At 40.9% G+C, this 16,912-nt stretch overlaps 1 protein-coding gene across 1 annotated transcript in view; it reads right to left on the bottom strand.

Annotated features, from left to right (window-relative positions):
• Positions 1-16,633, bottom strand: part of LOC106080782 (FMRFamide neuropeptides) — a 38,711-nt gene extending 22,078 nt beyond the window's left edge. Inside the window, exon 1 of the mRNA XM_013242317.2 lies at positions 16,370-16,633. The gene's annotated coding sequence lies outside the window, so the exon portion shown is untranslated. The remainder of the gene's footprint in view (positions 1-16,369) is intronic.
• Between the last annotated feature and the right edge of the window lie 279 nt (positions 16,634-16,912).

Here is a 16,912-nt window from a genome sequence, read left to right as displayed (position 1 = left end):
TATCTTTTGAAGCACTACGAATTTTTCGAACAATTCGGATACTTTCGAGTTTTTTTTTATCCTAAAAGACGGGAAGTTCTCAATTTCGCTAGTTAGTCGATGTCCGACTATCAAATTTGCGTTATGCGGACAATGAGGGGCAAAATCAGTTTATTTATATATATAGCTCCCATATAAACCGATTTCCCGATTTAACAACTTAAGCCCATGGAAGCCACAATTTTGACCGATTTAGCTAAAATTTTGCATATAGTGTTCCGTTATGACTTCCAACAACTATGCCAAGAACGGTCCAAATCGGTCTATAACCTGATATAGCTCCCATTTAAACCGATCCCCCTATTTGACTTCTTGAGCCACTGGAAGCCACAATTTTTGTCCGAAGTGGCTATAATGTAGCACATTGTGTTCTTTTATGACTTCCAACAACTGTGCCAAGTACGGTCCAAATCGGCCAATAACCTGATATAGCTCCCATATAAACCGATCTACCGATTTAATTTCTTGAGTCCTTGAAAGCGGCAATTTTTATCCGGTTTGGGTAGAATTTTGCAAATAATGTTCTGTTACGACTTTCAACAACTGTGCCAAGTACGGTCTAAATCGATCTATAACCAGATATAGCTGCCATATAAACCGAATTCCCGATTTGACTTTTTGAACCCTTATAAGCCGCAATTTTTGCCTGATTTGGCTGAAATTTTGCATGCGGTGTTCTTTTACGACTGCCAAAAACTGTCTATAACCTTGTATAGCTCCCATATAAACCGATCTGCCGTTTCGACTTCTTGAGTCCTTACAAACCAAAGTGCAAATTCTTTCTTGTACACAAGAAGCACGATCGTTTTTTAAACCGACCCCTGTTAGCACTACTTGTTACTAGTTCGGTAAATAGTGTTTGAGGGCCAAGTGCATAAATAACTACATTTCATAGAATTTTGAGTTAGATGGGGCATCAGAGACTAAATTGGCTTAAAAAGTTAGCTACTGAACTAGATGATGGTGCCAACTGGTTACTGGCTGCACAACTGGGTATTTTTGTGCTAAAAGAATATAATGTTGTTAAATGTATATGCCCATATTCACAAAACTTAATGCATCTTTAAAATAGGTTCATTTGGCAGATTTCTTTTATAGAACTATCAAAAAAATCTACTTTAAAGCTGCATTTAGTTTTCTGAATATGGACAGTACAAATTCTTAATTTGTAGTCGCGAAACATTAAAGGTCAAGCTAAAAACCAAACCATTTCATGCCATCATATATGATGGCAAAGCATTCATATTCACATTCGTTGTCGCATGTTTAACATTAGTCATAATTTTTCATTTCTTGATTTAAATTCATCATCAATTATTTTGAATGTTGAACTGGGAATGCATATGGGATTAATGAATAAAGACCACAGCTTAGATGTGTCATTTGAATGTTGTGACATGTTTTCGCAATGCCACTGCATCCAGGAAAATAAGTGTATAGCAAAGAAAATTTATGGGGTATAAAAAAAAAAACAGGTGTCATAGATCAACTGTGTGGGCAGTACATTCACGTGCCACCTACAATCAACATTGGGCTAATGCCAGCAACTCTTTGATTTATGTTAGGAGTTAGGTAGTCTATCATCATCATCGCTATCAGCATCGGCCTTACACTCCTAGCAAGATGAGCTGCATAAACCATCAGCTTTAGAGAGTGGCCATAGCCATTTGGTAACAAATGATGGTTGCATACCTTTGCAGCATTAAAATGTGCGAATCGTTAATAAATTGTTGTGAAGTTTTCATTCTGATGACTAGCATATGATACTTGTAGTCAATGGGTTCTTAAAGGATTATAAAATGAGAACACAACATTTTACGGTATGAAACGAAATACATATGATGTTGCTAATGGAATACACTACGCTAACCGCTTGCTCAAGGCGCAAATCCGTCTGAGACGGAAGTTGTTGGAAGTCCCATCCCCCAAATCACTCCAAAAACTCCTCAAAATGGGAAAATTAACCGATCATGAATATATGGGGTTCAAATAATTTGACACTGAACACCTGGGTTTGAATCCTGGTGAGAACATCAGAAAAATGGGGTTCAAATAATTTGACACTGAACACCTGGGTTCGAATCCTGGTGAGAACATTAGAAAAATGTTCAACGGTGGTTATCCCTTCCTAATGCTGGGAACAATTGCGAGGTACTGTATCATGCCCCTGGGAGTGAAATCTATTTTAGACTGCATGCGTGATGTGGGGTGTGGTGTTAACGTGAATATGTCAAGTGTGAACATCTTTATGGACAGTAAACTGGCCATCAGTATTGGAGTGTAAAATCCTCATCTTTAGGGTGCTGGGCTTCAGCGGAGTAAGGGGGAATGAAAGAGCAGACGATTTGACAGTGATGGCCAGAGGAATGCCGTCAATAAACTTGGTTAACTCGAAGCCTTTTGTAGCGACGCAGTCAGAGTTAAGGGAGAGGGCGAAGAACGCTGTGGAATAGCGAAACGGTCGGTAGGATCACAAACCCCAATGGAGAGATCCGGATCGTGGAAAGACGAGGCTATTACTGAAAAGAAGTAAGAAGGAGGTCAGTATAGCTCTCGGTATAATAACGGGACACATAGGACTACGAGCTCACTTATGTAAAATCGGTGCGGCAAGTGATAGCATGTCTTGGGCATGCGGAGAAGATGATGAGACGTTGGAGCATTTCCTTTGTCAATGCCCGGCTTTCGCGTCTAACAGATACCACCACATAAGTGGAGACACAATACCAGACATGAACCAACTTAGGGGAGTGGTATTGAAAACAATAAAGCATTTTGTAAGTTGCACGGAATTCCTAACTTAGGTTTAAGTCTTCTATCACGCGTTCCTTTGCGAATTTACCGCACTCACCCTTGTTGAAGACCGTCGCCTTTGTGAGCTGGGGAATGTTCATCTTTCTCACAAGGGCGAGCATTGCGTGGATACTTCAAACGAATTTTTTGACGGCATCAATGCATTCTGCTAACGCAAAGCGCAGCGTTAAGATGTCCCCTCTATACTCATAATTTGTATAGGTGGAGCCCCTTGAGAGTTCAACACATATTCCAAAAACCCGTTCGTGTACCTACCGGATGCAATGCCGATATCGATGACTGCATAATTCATCTCTGTTGTGCTTCCTTGCCACTCCGGCGTAAGAGCGCGCCCATTCAGCGACCATATTCGCCTTCCGTGATGGCTGAGGCATTCTTTTGGAAGTCACAGTTCTCCATGAAGACTCAGGAGCTGTGCGTGGTTCCTTCGTTCCTGTTCTGTCTTGTAGGGGGTCTCCATTGCGGGAGGGCTGGCTTGGTCTTCCCAGAGTACTTGAAAACGGGGAGCTCTTTTCTTTTTCAGCATTTTAGCAGTGTTATGATCTTCGGGAGTTCTGATTATCTTCCCATCTTTCGTAGAAGTGCCGTGAATGGAGCGGATTGCGCTGTCGGTGCATACTCCTCTGCCTCCATCGTCGTGCCTCGTATTTTTTTTAGCTTAGCAGAGCCCTGGCTTATCAGTCTCTTCCTCAATTGTTAATTTGACGGCTTTTCTAACTAACCTAGCGAGCAGAAGTACTATGTGGGGGTTTTATGCGGGTGGGGTGGGCCACCAGACAATTGGTCCCGAAAGTGGCTAGCAATTTCATAATTCTCTCTTAAATACCCTTCTATTGAGCCCCATATTTCCATGGTCGGTAAATATACCCTGATTTGGGGGTATATTGGGGGGTGGGGCGATCCCCGTAAACACTTGGTTTTTTACTCTCAAAAACCTTTTATTTGAGTCCCTTATCGTCCTGACTGGTCCATATATCTTTTGGGCGGGTTTTGTGGGAGGGGCGTCGCTCCATGGAAAAAATTTACCATAGAAACTTTAAGAGGAAACCAACCAAAAATTCTGCAAGATTTTTGGGAAATTCTTTTTAAAACACCTAAATTAAATGGTAAAAAATGGCGCAGGGAAAAGACAGCGCTCAACTACGGATATGTCGCTTTGAATCTACAAACAAGTAAAAGCGTGCTAAGTTCGGCCGGGCCGAATCTTATATACCCTCCACCATGGGCCGCATTTATCGAGTTCTTTTCCCGGCATCTATTCTTAGGCAAAAAAAAGGATATAAGAGAAGATTTGCTCTGCTATTAGAGCGATATCAAGATATGGTCCGGCTTGGACCACAATTAAATTATATGTTAGAGACCTGTGTAAAATGTCAGCCAATTCGAATAAGAATTGCACCCTGTGGGGGCTCAAGAAGTAAAATAGAGAGAGCTGTATCGGGCTATAGACCGATTCAGACCATAATAAACACGTATGTTGATGGTCATGAGAAATCCTTCGTACAAAATTTCAGGCAAATCGGATAATAATTGCGCCCTCTAGAGGCTCAAGAAGGCAAGATCCCAGATCGGTTTATATGGCAGCTATATCAGGTTATGACACGATTTGAACCTTATTTGACACAGTTGTTGAAAATAAGAATAAAATACGTCTTGCAAAATTTCAGCCAAATCGGATAGGAATTGCGCCTTCTAGAAGCTCCAGAAGTCAAGTCCCCAGATCTGTTTATATGACAGCTATATCAGGTTATGAACCGATTTCAACCATACTTGGCACATTTGTTGGATATCATAACAAAATACCACGTGCAAAATTTCATTCCAATCGGATAAGAATTGCGCCCCCTAGAGGCTCTAGAAGTCAAGACCCAAGATCGGTTTATATGACAGCTACATCAGGTTATGTATGTATGGTTATTTGAGCCATACTTAGCGCAGTTGTTGGATATCATAACAAAAAACGTTGTGCAAAGTTTCATCCCAATCGGATAAGAATTGCGCACTCTAGAGACCAAATAAGTCAAGACCCAAGATCGGTTTATATGGCAGCTATATCAAAACATGGACCGATATGGCCCATTTGCAATACCAACCGACCTACACTAATAAAAAGTATTTGTGCAAAATTTCAAGCGGCTAGCTTTACTCCTTCGGAAGTTAGCGTGCTTTCGGAAGTTAGACGGACGGACAGACGGACGGACATGGCTTGATCGACATAAAATGTAGCGAGGATCAAGAATATATATACTTTATGGGGTCTCAGACGAATATTTCGTATGGTTACAAGCAGAATGACGAAATTAGTATACCCCCCATCCTATGGTGGAGGGTATAAAAATGCAATTCATTCAAAGCTCTACCCAATTTATGTTGTTGTTGTAGCAATGTGTTGCCAACGACGCGGCAGCCCTTGCCGTGAAGGATTCCATCGGGTCAGGAACAAACTTTGTCACTTTGGAAGTATTTACATAAAATGTTAATATTTTAAAAAAATTTTAATTTATTTTGATGGGCAAGTGATGGATTGCTTAAATTTACCCCAATTCTTTTTTTTATTTTATATATTAATTGCCGATTTAATAACCCTTTCCCATTTCTGCTTTTAACATAGTCTATGACACTACATCCACGTGCAACAAAGTTTTGTGAATGAGTTTTTATGGTTTGTGCTGTGAACAGTGAAGTACTTTAATTTTCATAGAATGACCCGTGGAATGATTAGCTGAAAAGTCGGGTAAATATTTCAACAAAAAAAGACTCGCTAAGCTAATTATGATATGCATTTAAAAAGATATTTGGTGATGAGCACTAGGTTCGAGTGAAACTTTTTATGATAAAACTAAAAATATTAAATCAGAAATATATTTAATATATTATTTTTTTCGCTTTTTTATATTATTAATCAATAATTTTACCACTTAGATTGGACCTTAAGAAATTTACATTAATGAACTTGGACTAAACTTGTTAAATTGGAAGCAATCCCAGTTTGAAGTGTAATGCTAAACAGTGTTCTTTAGCGCAAAGCTACTATTCTTGCTGGCAAATTATGCTAAGGTAAAGTTTCATCAACATTAGTAGGAGATATAAGGAGGTATAGGGAAGAAGCATAAGGGATAAAGCGAGATGTGCGAACCATACTCAAATGTAGGTTAGGTTAGGTTGAAAAGAGGGTGCAGATATTAATCCGCCCCATAAACCTAAGCCAGTAATCTGCTCGTTGTGCGCTCCAAAAACTATAAAGTAACCTCTCAAAAGAAAATTTTAAGTTAGGAATTCCGTGCTACTTACAAAATCCTTAATTGTTTTCAATACCACTCCCCTAAGTTGGTTCATGTCTGGCATTGTGTCTCCACCTAGGTGCCGGTATCTGTTAGACGCCAAAGCCAGGCATTGACAAAGAAAATGCTCCAACGTCTCATCACCTTCCCCGCATGCCCTACACATGCTATCCCTTGCCCCACCGATTTTACATAAGTGAGCTCTTAGTCCCATGTGTCCCGTTATGAAACCAGTAATAGCCTCGTCTACTCACTATCTGGATTCCCCATGGGATTTTCGCCGTCCTACCGACCGCTTCGCTTTTCCACAATGTTGCATACGCATTCGTCGCCCACTCCCTTAACTCGGACTGCGTCGACCCGAAAGGCTTCGGGTTAACCAAGTTTATTGGCCTGAGGACTGCCTCAGGCCTTCACCGCCAAATCGCTTGCCCATTCCCTTACTCCGTTATGGCCCGGCACCCAAAGGATGAAAATTTTAATCTCCTTCTTATACTACAAGACTGTTCGTGACCTTACCGTCCTGGTTGTTCTTGCCCTTATGGCAATTATACTGTTGGTAAAGATGTTCACACTGGACGTCCTCGCGTTAGCACCACACCACTTAACGCATTCCGTGATCGCTCGGATCTCTGCCTGCAGGGCCGTTTTATGGTTAAGCAGTCTAAAACAGATCTCAGTCCTTGGGTTTTCAATGTAGACCCCCAGGCCCACTCTGTCCTCTAGCTTTGATCCATCCGTGTAACATGATCTTCCAGATGGCAATACTAGGGTTCCGTCAATCCAAAATTGTGCCGATGGCAGCAGTGTCTCGCACTCGACTTCAAGGTTCATCTCAGGTATCCTATCGGAAACCTCTTTCCTTTCTTCCAGGTTTCCTATCGACGCCTCGATTTTACCGCGATGGTACGAACTGCTCCCATCCTCAATCCATTCTCCCATCGCCTTAAGTCTCATAGCCGCAGTGGCTGCCTCACACTTAATCTGTATGGCAATGGGTTGGATATCTAGAAAAGTCTCCAGTGCCCTAGTGGGCGTGGTCCTCATTGCTCCGCCTTTGCCAAAACAACATGTTCTCTGAACCTGTTGTATGGTGCTTATGTTTTTCTCCATATCAGTCCACCAAACTACTGAGGCGTAAGTAAGTATTGGTTTAATCACGCTCCTGTAGAGCCAATGGACTATCCTCGGATTCAGGCCCCATTTCGAGCCTACGACCCGTCTACATAGTACCCAACATCTGTGAGTCTTCTCTATACGCTCCTGAATGTGACACTTTCAGTTTCCTGTCCAAGATCACACCTAAGTATCTGACCTTGTCAGATATCGAAATCGTCTTACTGAGGAATCGTGGTGCCTTAAATTGACCCACCTTCGTCTTCCTCGTGAACAGACATATTTCAGTCTTCTCTGGGGTAACATTGGGATCTCTGGGTCTAGCAAAGTCATATGCCCAATGCAAGACACTTTCGGCCCTTCTGTATAGCTGGTTCGGATCCTTACCCCTTAGAAGTATTATAACATCGTCTGCGTAGCAGACGGGTTCAAATCTCTCCTCAGTCAGTATCTGTAATAGGTCATTTATGTTAGTCACCCATAGGAGTGGCGATAAAATGCCCGCCTGTGGCGTGCCTTGTGTCACTTTTTCCCTTATATTTATTTCATGGGACACATTTTTCCACCTGTTCCTCAGCATATGGTTTATCCAATATCTAAGGATCCACCCGGTACTGGTCTAAGGATTGGATCTGTGTGTCGGTCTGCACATTGTTAAAAACCCTTTCGATGTCAATGCATAGCGTCAGGGTGTACGTTTTGGTATCGAAGGATTCTTCTATTTTATGCGCAACCTCGTGGCGGGCAGTCTGCACCGACCTTCCCCTGACATAGACATGCTGTTTGTATTTGAGCAGCAGTTCGCCGGATGTCCCACTCTTTATCATCGTGTCCACAATACCTTCAATGGTTTTGAGTAGAAAGGACGTAAGGCTTATGGGTTTGTAGGCCTTTGATGTCGCATAACTTGCCTTGCCGGGCTTGGGTATAAACACCACCCTTGCCTTCTGCCAGGCTTTTGGAGTATATGTAAGACCAAGGCACGCTGTGAAAATATTGGCCAGATGAGGCGCCAGATAGTCTGCCTCTTTCTGTGGTAACTCAAATGTAAAAAGGTAAAAGGGTAAAAAAATATAACCCAAAGTTTCAAAATTTGTAGGAAAGAACCTTCTGTGCTTGAAGGAAGTCACAGAAGTCGTATTGGGAAATCGGTTTATGTGAATGATAAATGGGAAAAGTGTGTACTATACTTGACATTGCCTTACGAAGAGCTAGTACAACTCGTTTTTACGAATTACATCAAATGAAAAGTTTTTCTCTTCTTTAATTGGCTATGACATATATTTGTTCCAATATAATCTCTGACACCAAGTTTTGAGGTCTTGATCTTTCCATCGGTCTTTTGGTCGTCCCGGTTTGTATGTACCACTATAGTCTATAAATCCGAAAATTTGGTCTAAAGATCCGAAGTTCGGTCTATAAACTGATATAGCTCCCATGCAAACCGATCGCAGGCACAAATACTTCCGTTTTGATTTCCAACATCTGTGCTGAATACGATACGAATCAGTCTATAAACCGATCACTGGATTTGACTTCTTCAGCCCTTTAAAGCCTTCTTTTTCATCCGATTTGGCTGAACCTTGGCACAAGTACTTCTATTTTGATATTGAAAGTCAGAACCCAAGTCATTGGGCCAAATTTCAACCGAATCGGATGAAAATTAAAGCCTCTAGAAGCTCAAAAAATTAAAACTGGGGATCGGTTTATATGGCGGCTATATCCAAATCTGAAACTGTATGACCTATTTGCAATCCCCAACGATCTACAACGATAAGAAGTATCTGTCAAAATTTCAAGCCGATATCTTTATTCGTTCGAACGGACGGACATTGCTAGGTCGACTCATAATTTCAAGACGATCAAGAATATATATACTTTATAGGGTCTAAGGTCAATATTTCGAGGTGTTACAAACAGAACGACTAGATAAGTATACCCCCCAACCTATGATGGTTGGTTTTAAAAATGATGCGTACACCCACTTATGCGTCTGTTCATTTGTGGCTGTCTCGCAGTTTCTGAAGCCAAGAACATGAGACTGCATGTAAATTGAGCATCAACGCTAGCGTAAAGAAAATTTTAGTTTTGTGCACCCCTGCACTAATATGAGAAATGTTTTCTTGCTCAAAGAATGAGGCCCAGCAATCTCGCCTTTTATTTTTAATTCTAGGGCCACAACAACAGACGCACAAAATTGGAAATTGCTAATTTTGCCCATGAACATTCCACTAAGGAACAGGGGCAAACTTCTCACATATCAATGAGTGCAGTCCGATTCAAGTTTAAGCTCAATGATAAAGGAACTCCTTTTTATTGGCGAGTCCGAACAGCGTGCCGCAGTGCTTCACGTCTTTGGGGAGAAGTTTTACATTGCATAGTATCTCACGAATGTTGCCAGCATTAGGAGAGGAAAACCACCGATGAAATTTTTTTCTGATGGTCTCGCCAGGATTCGAACCCAGGCGTTCAGCGTCATAGGGGTGGCCACGGTGGCCACAACAGACACACAGTGGGAGAAAATCGAAAAAACCAGTAAAAAATTTGCCGTGTGAGAAACTTGAAATGTAAAGCGCTGAGGTGTTAACAAGAGCAAAATTTTTAGGCCCTAGGTTGTCAGTGCGCCTTTGGGCAGGCCCGTAAAGTTGGTCACCTCGGTATTTCGAAAAATTGTTCGGGCTGTCAAATCTTTATTTATGGTCTGAAAATACTGGATAGTGCTCGAAAATCCCCACAAAAAAGTTTGCTTGAGGCACATAGAACAAGTAAATTTTGAAATGTTCAGCCATATCGTTGAGAGATCTGCGACAGTCGAGGGCGATTCTTGTGTTCATAAATACGTTCTCCAGGGATTTAATGGCTGGCTGGCTGGCTGTCTGAGAAGATATTTATGTCAATCGTCGTAATGACATTATATCATCGCCATTCCACCAATTCCTTAATTGCAAGGATCTCTGCTTGATACACACCGCAGTGGTCTGGTAACCCTTTCGATACGACCAGTTCTAGATCTTTAGAGTACACCCCAAAACCCACCTGGTTGATTAGTTTGGAACCATCCGTATAGAAGTTTATGTAACTTCTGTTACCAGGAATATCGTAGTTCTAATCGGTTCTATCAGGAATAGTGGTACAGTGCTTTTAACCAAAAAGCGGGGTGTAATCCACAACGCCTGGAACATCGGATATTGTATCAAGGATAACACAGTGTCCGTAGCCGCCACATGACCAATGAGAAAGCTCCCTTAGCCTCACGGCCCTGGTCGCAGCAATTTGTCCACAAGCCATCCTTTGGATCCGGTTGACTATTAAACAGTAGATGGACTTTTGAAGCGCCGTCCACCAGACCACAACACCATATAGCATTATAGGTCTGACAACTGCAGTACAACTTTTGTCAATCGCTCTCTTGCAGGTGTATAGGGTAAGATTTGCCCTTCTTGCCCTTTCCAAAATGTTGAATTTAAAGTTCAATTTCCTGTCCAGCAACACATCCAGGTATTTTGCGCTTTCTGTAAATGGAACATTCTCTCCTCTCAAGGAGACAGGTGCCATTGTAGGCGACTTGTATCTCCTGCTGAAAAGAACTACTTCAGTCTTGCACGGATTTATACCTAGACCACTTTCAGTAGCGCAGTCGATTTGCCTTTACTATATGCATGCTGCTACCGCGATAGGCGATCTCCAGGGATCTTTGGCATAAGATATGTTTCTATCAACCTCTCAAGAGTCTTCAGCATAAAGGATGACAGACTAATAGGTCGAAAATTTTTCGCTTTCGTATGGTCCTGATTTAGGACAGAAAATGACCTTCGTGTGCTTCCATCCTACAGGTATATATGACATTCTGATACAAACAGAGTATATCTCCCTAAGCCAGGGAACCAGTCTATCAGACACAGCTTGTAATTCAACCGGTGATACATCATCAGGGCCTGGTGACTTAAAGGAGTTGAAACTTCTTATCGCCCAAAGAATTTTCGGCTCAGACATAATTTCCCTAATAACCTTCGACGAGTCTTCATGATCCGCTTGACCATTATGTCTATATCCGGAGCAGTTGCAACTTCCTTTTCTGGTCTAGAAGGGATAGACGTGCGGAATTTGTGTCGAAATTTATGCCAATCCACATTTCTTCCATGTAGCCGAGAAACCTCTTCTGCAATATTTTCTCCAAGGCTGAAACTACAATAATATAACTATGATCAAAGAAGCTGTGCTCATCCAACTCTTCCCAGTCGAATGCATATTCTTTCACTTATATCTATACAAAGGTAGGTTTATCCCCTTTATTCTCCATATTTGGTGATGTGCATTAGCATCACTTCCTACAATGAGGCTCTTCTTCCCTACAGAATCGGCTTCAACCAGCAACTTAAGATTTGAAGGCGGCACCGTGTGCCGTATATAGGGAAGCCAGCCATATAGGCTGGCTACTGCTGAATCTTCAGTGCTTAGAGACGAAAGAAGAAAAACATTTTGACTACTCTGTTAGCCTCGTCTTCTGTTTCCTATATGTTACTATATTGGAATTTCGTTTGCAAATTGCATTGGCAACTTTATATAGCATATTAGTCTCTAGATTTCTATTCCACCTAATGCACTCATCACACTTCAGGTGTTACAGTAAGTACAACTACATTTTTTTTGGAGTCAAATTACTAATTTAATATTAGATGAACACCATAGAGTTAAAACGCCCTCCGACTAGTCTCTAGGGATGGACGGTAAACTACGCGTATGCATTAAATTACGAGACAAAAATGCATTAATTAATTATGTGTGGGCACTGACAGCATGTTCAACATAAATTTTATGGGTTTTTAAACTTTTTCCACCAAATTGTATTCATTCATCTAATATTTAATCTAATCCAAAGGTTGAGAGCATTTTGCTATACTTTTATCCCCTATGATTTTTTGGAGCTGGATAAAGTAAAAGTGCATTATGTTCGGTTGAAATGTATTTTCTTTTGAGCGTCCGCTTTTGTAAAATAGCAGATCAAAATATGTTTGCTAAATCAGCAGCCATGTATGCTTTCCCACTTTCAGCAGGCAAAAACTGATATTAAACTAATTTTTGCTATTTAAAATAAAAAATTTCGTTGAATAAATGAAACTTAACAAAGTCAATGTGGAGATGTATTCGAATCAATAGTAAAAATTTTAGGATCCAAGTGGGTTCACGAGCTAACCCATGAAATATGGGCCGAATGATACGCCTATTATCGGCTCAAGATCTTCAATCGGAATATCGGTCTAAATGGCAGCCATATCCAAATATGGTCCGATATGAACCTGTCGTCATTAGTGCAACTGTGATACACAAAAAAACCATCCTTTGAAGCCGATTGAATATTGAATAGTAGGTGGATTTTTTGAGCACTTTCCTCCTAGCCAAAACACCATATAACATTGTGGGTCTGACGACTACAGTTGGCGCATCTACAATGGGTGTCCTGTTTTAGCATACCACACGGTTTAAACCCACAACTTTTGCCAATGGCTCTTTAGCAGCTGTATAGGGCAAGGGTTGCCTTTTCCACCTCTTCCTAAAGGTTAAATTTATAATTCAATTTCTTGTCCAGCAAAACACCCAGTTATTTATGCTTTCAATAAAAGGAATATTCGTTTCTTTCAAGAAAACTGGTGCCAAGGTTAGGTTAAGTTAGTTTTCAGTGGCAGTCTGCCATCACACTCACTTAGACGTTTTCGTTCATTGTGATACCCCAGGAACAGAAGAAGGAAGATGCCTTCTAGATCCTACCATTGAACCATCCAGATCGCTTTAAAAGCCCAACAATTTACGAATGATCACATCCGCTAAATCAGACAAGTTCTTAAAGAAATGAGAACCTAAAGTGGAATACCTTCTGACTACCAGTGCGGAATACACACACATCAAATGTTCTATAGTCTCTTCTTCCTCGACATCCTCACAGCTTTGGCAAAACTTGTTACTTGTAACCTTTAGTCTGTCAACTTATTTTCCAGTAAGCTGTCATGACGGACACAATGACTGAGACTGTTTTAGCCAGCGATAGGCAGAGTGGAGAGACATCTTCAAGTCTATATTAGACCACATAATTTGGGAGTGTTCCCAACCCCTCTTTCTGGCCATCTGTCATTCGTTGCCCTTTGGGTCTGATCCTAAAGATTTAGATTACATGTCGCTAGAGGCATACCCACAGGTTTCAGTTCCCCAGGAATGTGTAAGGTAGTTCCTAGACTCAAAAGCTCAAAAGTAGAGCAAACTACATTTCCCTGGGGTATCTCTGTGGCCCGGCAAGCCAAAAAAAAAAAAAAAATAATAATGCAAATTTACCCATAAACATTCCATTAAGAAACAGGGCCAAACTTCTGGCATAGCAATGAGTGCTGTCCAATTCAAGTTTAAGTTCAATATCAAGGGACCTCCATTTTATAGCCGAGTCCGAACGGCGTGCCATAGTGGGACACCTTTTTGGGGAGAAGTTTTTTGAGGCATAATACCTCACAAATGTCGCCAGCATTACGAGGAGATAACCACCGCTTTAAAATTTCTTTGATGTTCTCCCAAGGATTCGAACCCAGGCGCTCAGAGTCATAGGCGCACATGCTACCCTCTGCGCTTCGGTGGCCTCCAAGACTGGCCCGGCCTCTAGAGCAGATGAATTTTAAACAGTTCAGTAATCTCGTTGATAAATCTGCGACAGTCGAGGGCGGTTTTTGAATTCAGAAATACGTTGTCCAGGGATTTACTGGCTGCCTGGCTGTCTGAGAAGATATTTATGTCAATCGTCGTTATGACATTATATCTCAGCCATTTCACCACTTCTTTAATTGCACATACACACTACAGAGCTCGGATAACCTTCTCGATATGGCCAGTCCTAATTATTCAGAGCCTACCTGTTCGTCTTGTTTGGAACGATTCGCATAGAAGTCTATGTAACGGGTACTGTAACGTCTATAATCAGGGATATGGTTTTATAAGGAATTGTGGTACAGTACTTTTTACCAAAAGCAGCTCAAGCAATCCACACAGGCTGGAACATCAGACATTGTATCAAGATTACAAAGTGCCCCTTTAGCCTGACAATGGTGGTCGCGGTAAAGCCACAATCTCCCTAGGGATTAGGTGTAGCATTAATTTCAGTGCATCAGATGATGTCTCCTCCATTTGATGTCGGCTGTGGTGCACCAGCAAGTCAACCTTTGGATCTGGCTGAGTATTGAATAGCAGGTGGTCTTTTGAAGCGTTATCCACCAGACCACAACTCCATATAGCATTATAGGTCTGACAACCGCAGTATAGAGCCGGTGCATGAAACGCGGTTTAAATTCCCAACTTCTGCCAATGGCCCTCTGGCAGGTGTATACGGCAAGGGTTTTCTCTGTATCCTATAAGATAAATTGCGCCTATAGAGGGTGCACTTTTTATCCGATTGGGTTAAAATTTTGTGCAATATTTCTTTCGTGGCTTTTTACTGATTTTATTAAATTTGGTTTTATTCGGTCTGGGGGTATACTAACTTCGTCATTCCGTTTGTAACACCTCGAAATATGAGCCTAAGACCCCATAAATATGTATATATATATTTGTTCGTCATGTCATTTTAAGTCGATCTAGCCATTTCTATCCGTCTGTTCGTCCGTCCGTCCATCTGTCGAAAGCTACATAGATGCTTGAAATATTGCCCAAATATTTCTAATAAATGTAGGTCGGTTGGGATTGTAAATGGACCAATTCGGTCAATGTTTTGATATAGCTGCCATATAAACCGATCTTGGATCTAGACTTCCTGAGCCACTTGAGGGCGCAAATCTCATGCGATTTGGCTGAAATTTTGCATAAAGTGTTTTATTAGGACTTCCAATAACTGTGCTTAATATGGTTCAAATCGGTACATAACCTGATATAGCTGCCATATAAACCTTGACTGGGATCTTGACTTCTTAGGTCTCTAGAGGGCGCAATTTTTATCCGATTTGGTTGAAATTTTGTTCGTGTTCGTGTTCAATATGACTTAGACACAATTTACTCAACAACCCCCGACGAATTCATATCAGTGACAATCTTATCTGATGCAACGTTATCTGTTGGAGAGTTTCCAAGGAAATGTGTAGGTTAGGTTAGGTATGAGTGGCAGTCCTTTACAGACTCACTTAGACAATTTTAAGTCCATTGTGATACCACAGTAGCGACAGACAAAGTCTTTTTGCTGAGAATCGAACCCACGACCCCTGCATTGGCAGTCCAAGCACTGGTACTCATGTGTAACCATGAGTAGTTCTAGTGTTTCCTCAATAGGCATGGTCTATGCATTCTTCGACTTTTAAATGTATCCCTACCTTAATATGTTTGGAGGCTAGGATCTTCCGTTGCTAAGAATTCTGCAGCCCCGCGGAGTATGCATCCGAATACTCCACGGGGCTGCAGAATTGCACTCATAATTTCTTCAGCATTTTCAGCTCGCACTTGTGTTTTCGTTTTTCATCTTATAAAAGTACAGCTCTGACGATGTGTTATTCATATTTCCTAGGACATCAGACATCAAGGCATCAAGGATAATACTGTTTGCGTAGCCACTGAATGACTGAGAAGAAAGCTTTATCAACCTTTCGGCAGCAGTCGTCCGAATCGTTCGATAGCATGTTATAAAATCCCTTATTAACTAATCTCCCGAATATACTTCATGAGTTGGAAGAGGCGGCAAGTCTTATCCAATTGAGCTGAATTTTTGCACGTAGTGTTTTGCTATGACTTTACACATCTATGATTAGTATGGTCCAAATTGGTCTATAACCTAAGATTGCTTTCATGCAAACCAATCCTTCAAAAATCTAGACTTATACATTCCATTGTGAAGAGTATATAAGATTCCACCCGGTCGAATTTAACTGGCTCCTATTTTTTGCACTTTTTTAGAATTTTTGGAACTTATTAAGAAAAAAAATATAACAAAATTATATTTTGTTGACGTTTATAAATTTCCATGATTTCAAATTTTTTTTTTCAAAACATATGAAGCTTTTATTTTTTTGTGCCCGAATTTTATTTTATTTAACTTTTTAATTTTTTCTACACTCACGCAATAAATGCCTATAAAAATCAACAATTTTTTTTCCAAAACTTACCTAATTTACTGTTATAAGGAGTATTTATGGAAATACTCAAAAATTATTTTACAAAAAATGTTTTTTTGTCTCTTTTTCAAGTCGACCCCGATATTTTTAACACACACACTTGAATTATTTATAGGATACCACAAAAAGGCAGAGAAACTGGTGAACTAAAGAACCACTAGAAAATTGAGAAAATCCGTTACAGCGATAATTCAAATAAAACAGATCCGGAAAATCAATGTCCGGGAAATGCCGACACTTGTTGACTGTGATAAAATGTAGCAGCATCTGCGAATCCTGTGTAAACAAACAGGTCTTTTTATATGGAAAGGCAATGCCAACAGCCAAAATCCATCCATACAAGCTCACCACTAGGACTATGCCAGTGACAGTGCCAACCAACACTTATACATCCACACACATAACACACACCAACAACATAAACATTCTACCAAACACTAATGATGGTGATGATGTCGTTGAGTGTGTGGTGTGTAGTGTGTGCACATTTGGGCTTGTGTGTGTTTCAGTGTGGAGGAGTATAAGGAAATATTA

This window comes from Stomoxys calcitrans, chromosome 5, assembly GCF_963082655.1.
Source record: "Stomoxys calcitrans chromosome 5, idStoCalc2.1, whole genome shotgun sequence".
NCBI classification, from domain to species: domain Eukaryota; kingdom Metazoa; phylum Arthropoda; class Insecta; order Diptera; family Muscidae; genus Stomoxys; species Stomoxys calcitrans.
The sequence above is the reverse complement of the archived record's forward strand: the minus strand, read 5'-3'. Positions and strand labels throughout refer to the sequence as shown.